This window comes from Benincasa hispida, chromosome 10 (genome assembly GCF_027475165.1).
Source record: "Benincasa hispida cultivar pf3 chromosome 10, pf3_genome.v1.1, whole genome shotgun sequence".
Lineage (NCBI taxonomy): Eukaryota > Viridiplantae > Streptophyta > Magnoliopsida > Cucurbitales > Cucurbitaceae > Benincasa > Benincasa hispida.
The window spans coordinates 29,118,052-29,127,524 of NC_143487.1; positions in this window are offsets into that span (position 1 = coordinate 29,118,052).

Below are 9,473 nucleotides of genomic sequence, written 5' to 3' on the forward strand. Positions count from 1 at the left end.
ACCAGGTTAACTTGAAGCAATTCGGAGTTGATTTAAGCATTCAAGCTTCAAAGAAGTTGAAATTGCCAAATTTCCATCGAGTAAAGGGCTGTCGAGTATTATCGAGTAAAATTCTACCAAGTAAACACGTATTGAGCACCGAGTAAACGAGCAACGAGTATCGAGTTATTGAGCAGCGAGTAGTGAATTTTTGGTAGAACATTCAGCATTGCAACGCTCTTCACAAGCCTTAGTTTAACACTCATTCGACGCTGAAAGGCAGTAGCATCAAGTGCAGGATAGCTTTGCAACGCTACCTCAAGCGTCATGACACTACAGAGTTACGTCATTGCTAACATTGCAACGCATCTCTACGCTCGAGCTTCAACTGGAATACTTTTATTTTGTAAAGAAGAAGCAATATCAGGCTTTTTAGAGGATGTTCCTTCTGGTTCCAGTCCTTTAGCTCTCATCATGGTCTGGTAAGCCTGTAGCTCATTTAGTCTAGTCAAGTTATACTTTATTTTATTCATCAGTGCATTCGTAGAGAACTTTAGAAAACTCTTCGGAAGAGATTCAAGAATAAAACCAACTTGACTTTTCTTATCGATGACAACACCGGTTACTTCTGCTACGTTGAAATAGACCATCATGTCCATGACATGTTCTCTAACAGAGGCCCCTTCTTTCATACGGCAGTTGTAAACGTATTTGATAGTATCATTCCTCAGGAAGAAGGTCGGTTGTCCAAAAATCCCACGCAGAGACTCCATGATCTGCCTAGTAGTACTTATGCTCTCATGTTTTTTTGCCAATACATCAGATACGCATGCAAGAATATAGGCACAAACTTTCTAATTAGCCTTGATCCATCTGTCGTATGCATCCAGAATATTTTAGTTTGCATTTGAGCCAAGAATGAGAGGACACTCCTTTGTTAAAATGAACTGTAGGTCATTTATCACCAGTATAGTATTTAGGTTTGACTTCCACGTAGCATAGTTATCCCCAGTAAGTTTGTCAAAAGCCAATAGTTATACTAAATAACTCGTCATTCTAAAATTATAAACAAATTTATTCAGTGAATTTCTTTTAAACCCAATCATGTTTTAGCAAAGTTATGTATCCAAAATTCATTATTTTTGCAACGATACTATAGTAAGTAAGAATAAGTGCTACCAAGAGGTAGTCAATTACTTCTTCACTAAAGCAAGATATTCTTGACTAAATACTATCTCTAGAATAACTCTTATTCCTATAGTCATTTTGTTACCTTTTTTGGCCAGAACTTACTGACACCTTAGTAATTTCATAAGTGTAACCCTCCATTTTTAGACCTCAAAGGTCGGGTCAACTACGCAACCGAATTGGAAAGTCATGGCTTGAAAACAACCTAAGAAATCCTATCCATTTCTGGAGTTTGAGGTGTTTTGAACCCCATGTTATAACCCTCCAAGGGGATAGCCATCATTAAATGACTAACATAGGGCCGCTTAAAGCTAACCATCATGTGCAACATAGGAATTTCATGGTCCAAACAAACAGAAGAGAACGAAGGATATGTTGCCCACTTACGATGAACTACTTCCTCCATTCACTTTGATCTTGACCTCATGACAAAAACTTTTTGAATGGAGCAGTCGAGATATAATCGACATGAAGCGTTGCATAGATCTCACGGTGTGAATTTTTCAAGGACCGAGTTGAAATTAATATATCGAATGTTTGATTTTTCATTGAACAACTTCGCTTCATTCACCTTGATATTGATTCACGCAAACACTATTCGAATGGAGGTCACTTTCAGGGTGGCACGAAGTGCTGCATGAACTTCACGATGTAAACATCTTGGGATGTGAGAATTAAAATCAAAACAACACATTTGATTTTATGGTGAACAACTTCCCCTATTCACCAGTTTTTATATTCATCGAACCACAAAGGTTTGAAGGTACTAGCTCTAAAGGTTCTTTGGCCTTGTGACCCTTTCTAGTAAAAAGTCTCTTAGTCATCTTTCCTTCAAGGCATGTGTTAGCTCTAAAAAAGAGCTATTATTCCTAGCTTAATTATGACTCGTTATCGGATTTTATGTGTTTATTTCCCTATTTTGTAGGTACCGAGCAATCATGAGGTAGAATTTGCGATTCGGAGCCAAACGAGGTTAATTTGAAGAAATTTGGAATTGATTTAAGCATCCAGGCTTCAAAGGAGTTGGAATTGTCAAATTGCCATCAAGTATGGTCAGCCATCGAGTATCATCGAGTACCATCGAGTAAAGGGCTGTCGAGTATTATCGAGTAAAATTCTACCAAGTAAACAAGCATTGAGCATTGAGTAAACGAGCAACGAGTAACGAGGTTAATTTGAAGCAATTTGGAGTTGATTTAAGCAGCTAGGCTTCAAAGGAGTTGAAATTGCAAAATTTTCATCGAGTATGGTCAGCCATCGAGTATCATCGAGTACCATCGAGCAAAGGGTTGCTAAGTATTATCGAGTAAAATTCCACCAAGTAAACAAGAATTGAGCAACAAGTATTGAGTTGTTGAGTAGCGAGTAGCGAGTTTCTAGCAGAACATTCAATGTTGCAATGCTTTTCACAAGCCTTAGTCCAATGCTCATTCGACGTTGGAAGGCAGTAGCATCAAGTGCAAGGTAGCATTGCAATGTTGCCCCAAGCGTCACGATGTTCCGAAGTTGGGTCATCGCCAGCGTTGCAACGCATCTCAGCGCTTGAACTTCAACGCTAAAAGATAGAATACTCAGCATTGCAACGCCCCTTCCAAGCATTGCAACACTGTGACGATTGATGAAAATTTGTTCGATGCGCGGTGCAAGCAAGCGTTGGATTCATCATTGCAACGCTTGCCCAATGCTTTCCAATGTGCGACGCTGCGCACAACCTATAAATGATGCGTTGGTGTTCAGCCTTCGACAAGCAAAAAAGAAGCAGCCTCCTATCGCATTCCTTCAGCAAAAATACTTTCGAATAGAGTGAATTTTGAGAAATTAGTTAAGTTTTGGGAGCCATAGAAGGAAAATTGCCGATCGGTCATCGCCATAGTCAGCCTCGACTCTTTCCTTTGATCATTGTAATTCCAATATGCCTTTTAGAGGTGAGGTAATTTTATTGGGATAGTTTGTATGTCTTAATTCTTGAAGTTTACTAGTTTAATTTATTCAATTGTCGTGAACCTTTTGGGTGGATTTGATTTATTAATTAGAATTTCGATGAATTTTTCTGACAAATTAATTTATTGAATTTCTTGTATGCAAAATCATTCTAGCCTGTGCGTAATTGATTGATTAAGTTTCATATATTAGGATCGTATGTTTAGGGTCTAGACTGTTTCTGGCCAAATTCATGTATAATCCTTCTCAAATAAATCATGCTATAAGATGTGGCTGTCCGGCTTGTAGTGTGTCTCGATAATTGAACCCTTACTTAATGCTTTTCAGTTTTAACTTGTATCTCGCAGAAAAAGAAAGATTTTAAATTGAATTAGGGGATATTTGGATTTTTTATAAAAATTAGCTAATTAGGCTATTAGAATTTCTAATAGGTTGAGGGGTTCACATAATTGGAGAAATTAACTAGTACCTAATGATAAAAAATAAAAAGCATACGAACTAATCCCAAGATTTTCCTTCAATTTGATTCAACCTTTTTCTATGCTAACTTTTATTTATTTTTCCCTGTTTCGTTTTTAATTTATTTTATAAACAAAATCAAGAACCATCAAAAATTTAATTCAACAATCTCTCTGTGGATTTAACCCCGATCTTACCACTTTACTACGTTTGTAGTATCTTGGATCGGTGAAAATAAATTATCTTTGCTCGGGCCAGAAGCTGTTATGGAAACGCTAGTCCCGGAGTTCAAACAACATGACTCACACATAGGTAAAGAATTTTTTTCTAACTCGTTTAGAAGTCCATTCTTCACCAACCTCTCAATCTTATTGAGATTGATGTGTCCTAGTCTTTGGTGCCAAAGTTGGACATTTTCATTAGGAGAAATTTTAAGTCTTTTATGTTAAGTTACTGCAGTCTTAAACATCTATTTGTTATGAAGGGAATTTGTTGCTAACGGTCTTAGTAGATAAAGATTACTTTCCAGTTTTTCAGAACAAATATCAACACCATTCTTAGAAATAAACACTTTATTATAAAGAAAGTTGATATTATAAAAATGTTCAAGCAAACACTTTACAGAAACTAGGTCCCTTTTTAAATCCGGAACTACATATACATCTTTTAATTCAAGAAATTTGTTCTGTAAAGTCAACCGAAGACCTCCCACTGCCACAGCCGATACAACGTGCCCAGTTCCAACCCGCATCGTCATCTCATCAGCATCTAGTTGCCATTAGGAACTAATTCCCTGAAATGAAGAACAAACATAGTTAGTAGCCTCAAAGTCAATAATCTAGGCAGAATCATCATTCTCTACTAAATAGGTTTCCAATACAAGTAAATCATATTTACCTTATTTGGCCTTCTTCTTTTCTACCAAATAGAGGGGCAGTTCTTTTTCCAATGACCATATTGGTTGCAATGGAAACATATTCCCTTTATAGCCTTGATGACTTTTCTACCCCTTTGAGTAGCAACTACAGGGTTAGCTTTCCCCTTTCCACCCTACTTCTTCTTCCACTTTTCGGTGCTAGATGAAGAAGGTACAGACTTGGTTCCAAAGATCGAACTTTTATGTAACATTTTAGAAAATGAAGCAACATTTGCTTCACCCTTCTGCTCCTTGTTTTTCATCATTGATTGGAAGGTCTGCAGTGTTGGGGTTGATGAACTAAATCTTATAGGATCCTGTAGTTTGTAAACACCTGTATGAACAAACTCTTTGTGATATAATAATATAAGATATTTTATTCACTACAGTCTATGAAATATGAAATATTTTAGTTGAGTAGGAAAATTCTAAGTGTTTAAATAGATTATTTAGTAGCTTTGAAATAAGCTATAACTAGTGAAAATTTGGTTAAGTAGGAAGCCAAAAAAAACTATGCGTTGGAGGCAAGAAAAAAAAAACTAAATATTAGATAATGCGTTGGCCTTGTGCTAAGGGTTGGTGTTGTGCCATGCGTTGGTCATTAGAATTTGAGTGGTTATTTGGGTATTGAAAGAGGCTAAAGTTGTGGACGAGAGGAAAGGCTTTGCGGGGACAAGCATGCGGCAGCCAATGTCTTGAGAGGTTAGCAAAGCATGTGGTAGCCTCAAGTTGCGCGGACATGGGCGTTGGGCGTTGGAGGTGCGCGCACGGGACGATCGTGTACTAATGAACGGGCGTTGGACGATCGTGTAGTAAATGAACGTCACTACATGATTGGGTATGTGACTGTCTATTAAGTGAGCAGTGCTACACGATGAGGTAGACAATTTTGTAGGGGGGCGCTGGGCGATCGTATAGAAAATGCACGAAGCCAAGCGATGCGGTAGACGATTGAGTAGAAGATGCGCGTCGCTAGACAATGCGGAGAGTCGCGCTAAATGATAGCGCTATGCGACCGGCGATAATGCTATGCGATGGGCGATAGCATTGAACGATGAGGCGTTGGCACTGCATGATCGGCATTAGTGTTAGATGATGACGTTGGGCGATAGCGCTACGCGATGGGCGTGTACGCTAGATGATAGTAGTGCTTCGCTAGATGATGGGCTACACGATGAGTAAGAGCTGTGCGGTAGACTGTGTGCTATACGATAGGTGCAGACGCTATGCGTTGGTGCTATGCGGTAGCAGTACTAGACGATGAAGTAGGCGATGAGAAAAGCCATGATGGACGCATTGTGAAACGTCTTGCGTTGCTAAGGCTTGCGGTACATAAGGTTGTTATGCATTGGTGATGTGCTATATGCGTTGGACATCTAAGGGCATGTGGGCGCATAGGACAAGGCTAATAATATGCATTAGAAGAGTGTTGGTCATAATCCTAGTTGAGCGCATAGGCCAAAGGTCAGCCATGCAGGAGATAAAGGTATGCGGGCAAGGATGCGATGCCTTTAGTTTTGACTCGAGTGATGTTTTGATGAGAAAGCCACGAGTTGATGATGGAAAACCAAGAAAACGACATGCGCAGCCAAGCAATAAGGTCAGAATGAGCCTTGCGAGCATCTAGTATATGTGACCAAGTTGCGGCAATTGGATGCACAAGGTAAGGTTGCGTTAATTCTTGGCACAATCGAGGCTTCTAGATCGCATAAGGGGAAAGATGCTAGGCGGCAATGGCTTGAAGGGTGTTATGTTGAGATTAAAAAGACACCTCAAGGGCGTAAGGATGGGATGAAGATGCTAGGCGGAAATGGCTTGAAGGGTGTTATGTTGAGATTAAAAAGACACCTCAAGAGTGCAAGGATGGGATGGACGCATGCGCCAAGAGGTGGTGTTCGGACATAGCTATGTTGCGACAATTGGATGGACACATATGAGATTGGATGGAGGCATTTGTGGTAGATGGACGCATTGAGGTAGGATGGGCGCTATGAGATTGGGTGGACGCATTCAAGGTCGTCATTCAGACATGTGGCTTGTTGGGGAGAAATCTTGAGCCTTAAGCAAATGAGGTGGATGCACAAGAAGACATGCAAATTTAAGCATTATGTGTTGGCTAAGGAAGAAAAGGACACTTAGATTGCGATGGCATGAAGGTTGCGTTGATAGTGTGGGGAAAAGACACTTGGACATGTGGCCAAGTAGAAGGTCTCGGCCTTGGAGAGATTTTGGACGCCTATAAATAGGGCCTAGGACTTATCTTCAGATCATAACTCAAATTCTCTTCAAAGGACATTAAGAAGAGTGTATGAAGGCTGATTGTGAGGAAACTATGCGTTGATGAAAGAACGCATGCGTTGGTAGCAAAACCATGCGTCGGTCATAAAGTTTCAAGAGGAGGAGATGTTGTTGGACAGTGAAGTCTAGAAATAGCATCAACTTGGGACGAGGATTGTTAGATTTTATGTCCTAAAACTCATAGTTTGTAAATTAATAAACATATTTTGTTTTGTTTTTCGATAAAGTTGTTATTGAAATTATAATCTTGAATCCAATAAACTAAGGTCCTGAGGCTATTTAATGTAGTATGAACTTTATGTAGTGACATAAATGTGGATCAAGTTCAAATATATAGCCAAATGGTCTATAGTATATGAATAAGATTGAGCGCCTTATTCTGGGGACACTATGGATGCAGCCCACTTTGTAGTTAGTACAATCGATGTGATCCTAAATCGTTCATATAGAGATATGTGAGTGGGGGCATCCTATGCAATGAGTTTGCATAAGACTGAACCATGAAATAGTCACTTTTTACGTTTTAAATGTTGTTTTATGTATAAAATTGACTATTTCGTTAATTTAGGACCTAGGTAACTTAATCTTAATCCTGAGCTAACTATGAACTCCTGTTCACTCGAAATTATCCTTAGATCTGCATAGGTGAGGGCAGCTCATCGTCGCTGGCCCAATAAGCCTCCCATTTCAGGGGTAAGATCAGGTGGATAGCTAGCAACATAGGGTGCAAGACGGAATTCACTTCTACCCGTTATAGGGATAGTAGATAGGTTGTTCCCTTTAGTACTGAATCCAGGTCTTGAACAAAGGGCCCCACTCTCTCCTTGGCCCGAGAGGGTTCGGTTTATAGGTTGGACCTTAAATCAATTGTTCATTAGAGCATCAGTGGAACTTAAGGAACAAGATGTAGTCTTGGGGGTAAAACGATTTTTATGACCCAGCCGAGATTACGAACAACCTGTGACTGATTAGCTTACTAATCATGGTTATATCAAATGGACACAAATATATCTATAGTGAGAGGAGTGCAACTACGGGACTATAGTGGAATGACCCGTTAGATAACGAATGTTGATTAGCTCTGTCTAAAAGATTTTTAGCCAGCTAATCTCGGATCGTTGGAGCCCATGATCTATAGGTCCATTAGGTTCCCTTACTAGCTCGTATGGAATAAACTTAGAACAGTATGATAGAATAATTCGAATTGTTCGAATTAGGTGAAGAGAGTTCAACCGACAAGTATATGTGATATAGTGGTCGGACTTTCAGTTTAGAGATACAACTTTAATATTTAAATGTGATTTAAATATCAAGAATATGAATACGTTCATATTCAGAAGCTCGAAAATAATGGAAATTGTCAAAGATGTAAAAAGTCAAAGAATTGACTTTTGACTTTGAAAAATCAAACTTTGACCGACCTTATATTCAAATGTGATTTGAATTTCGGGAAAATGAATGTGGATTTATGCTCGGGAAGTCAAAATTAGTTAACACGGAAAACATCATAAAAAGTCAAAATGTTGACTTTTTGGTCAAAGTTTGACTTTGACCAAATGACTATTTTTCCCTTTGACTAAAGTTAGTGGGAAAATCCAAACTTTTGTTGGATAATTCCACTAACAAAATAGTAGGCTAGGTGTTGGCTTACAGTGGAGACATTAAGCCCACTTATATAGTGGATTCTAGGTGTTGGGTTTTTATGGATTTGTTTCATGCAAATGTTGCATGATTTTTTCTATAAAATGGGCTTTCAATTATGGATTAAAGACTTTTGCCATTTTTTGCGAAGAGTTAGTTTTCAAAATTGGGCTGAAAAATTAAGAACCCAACCCAAAAATCTCCATCTTTTTCCATCTCTTTCTCTTTCTCGGTTTTCTTCATCCATCGGGTCCCACAACCCGGTTCTAAGTCTAGAGGATAGTAGCTCAACTCTAGTGGTGGTTCAGAAGAGTTTAGGTCGAGATTCAGAGAGGAAAAGCGATTTTCGGGAGCTATAAAGATTGTATCCTATCCTATTAATTTACTGTTTATTCATTTATTTGCATGTTAGTTTCATTTTAATTAAAAGCAATTAGAGTATAATTAGATCCTAATTCCACTGCGTATGTCTCGTGTTCCATCAAGGATATCTCTGAGCATACTTGTGCGTTTGGAGTGATTCCAAAGCCACCTGAAAGCTCCGCTAGTGTAGTTTTCAGGGTAGGGCTGTCGGAGAAGAAGCTCCAAGAAATCAAGCTGGAAAGTGAGGAAAAGGCTTAGGCCAGTCTTGGGGATTTAATGATTCCAGCCAAACCACGAGGAGTTCTGAGCTAAGATTTTAGGGTAAGCTTCCTAAGACATTTTAAAACATGTTTACAGAAGGAATATCTTAAAATAAGTTCTAGAACTATGAGTAATCTAAGCTGAAAATTGAATCTGGATCTTAGGGTTCAAAAAGGAGCCTGAGGTGATCGAGGAACTCTAGAGAGAAACGTTCCTAAACGATCAAGGTGAGTGACTACATATTTGACTAAATATTTACAATGTTTTAAGAAACCATGTTCTAAAGAAAGATCTTTCAGATAAAGACATGTTTTCTATGCTTTTTAAAGAAAGTCATTGTATGACTAGTTTTGCTTCAAACTCGATACCGAAGGGCATTTGAGAAGGTATCCGAGCAGTTCGATACTGAAGGACATTTTGAGAAGGT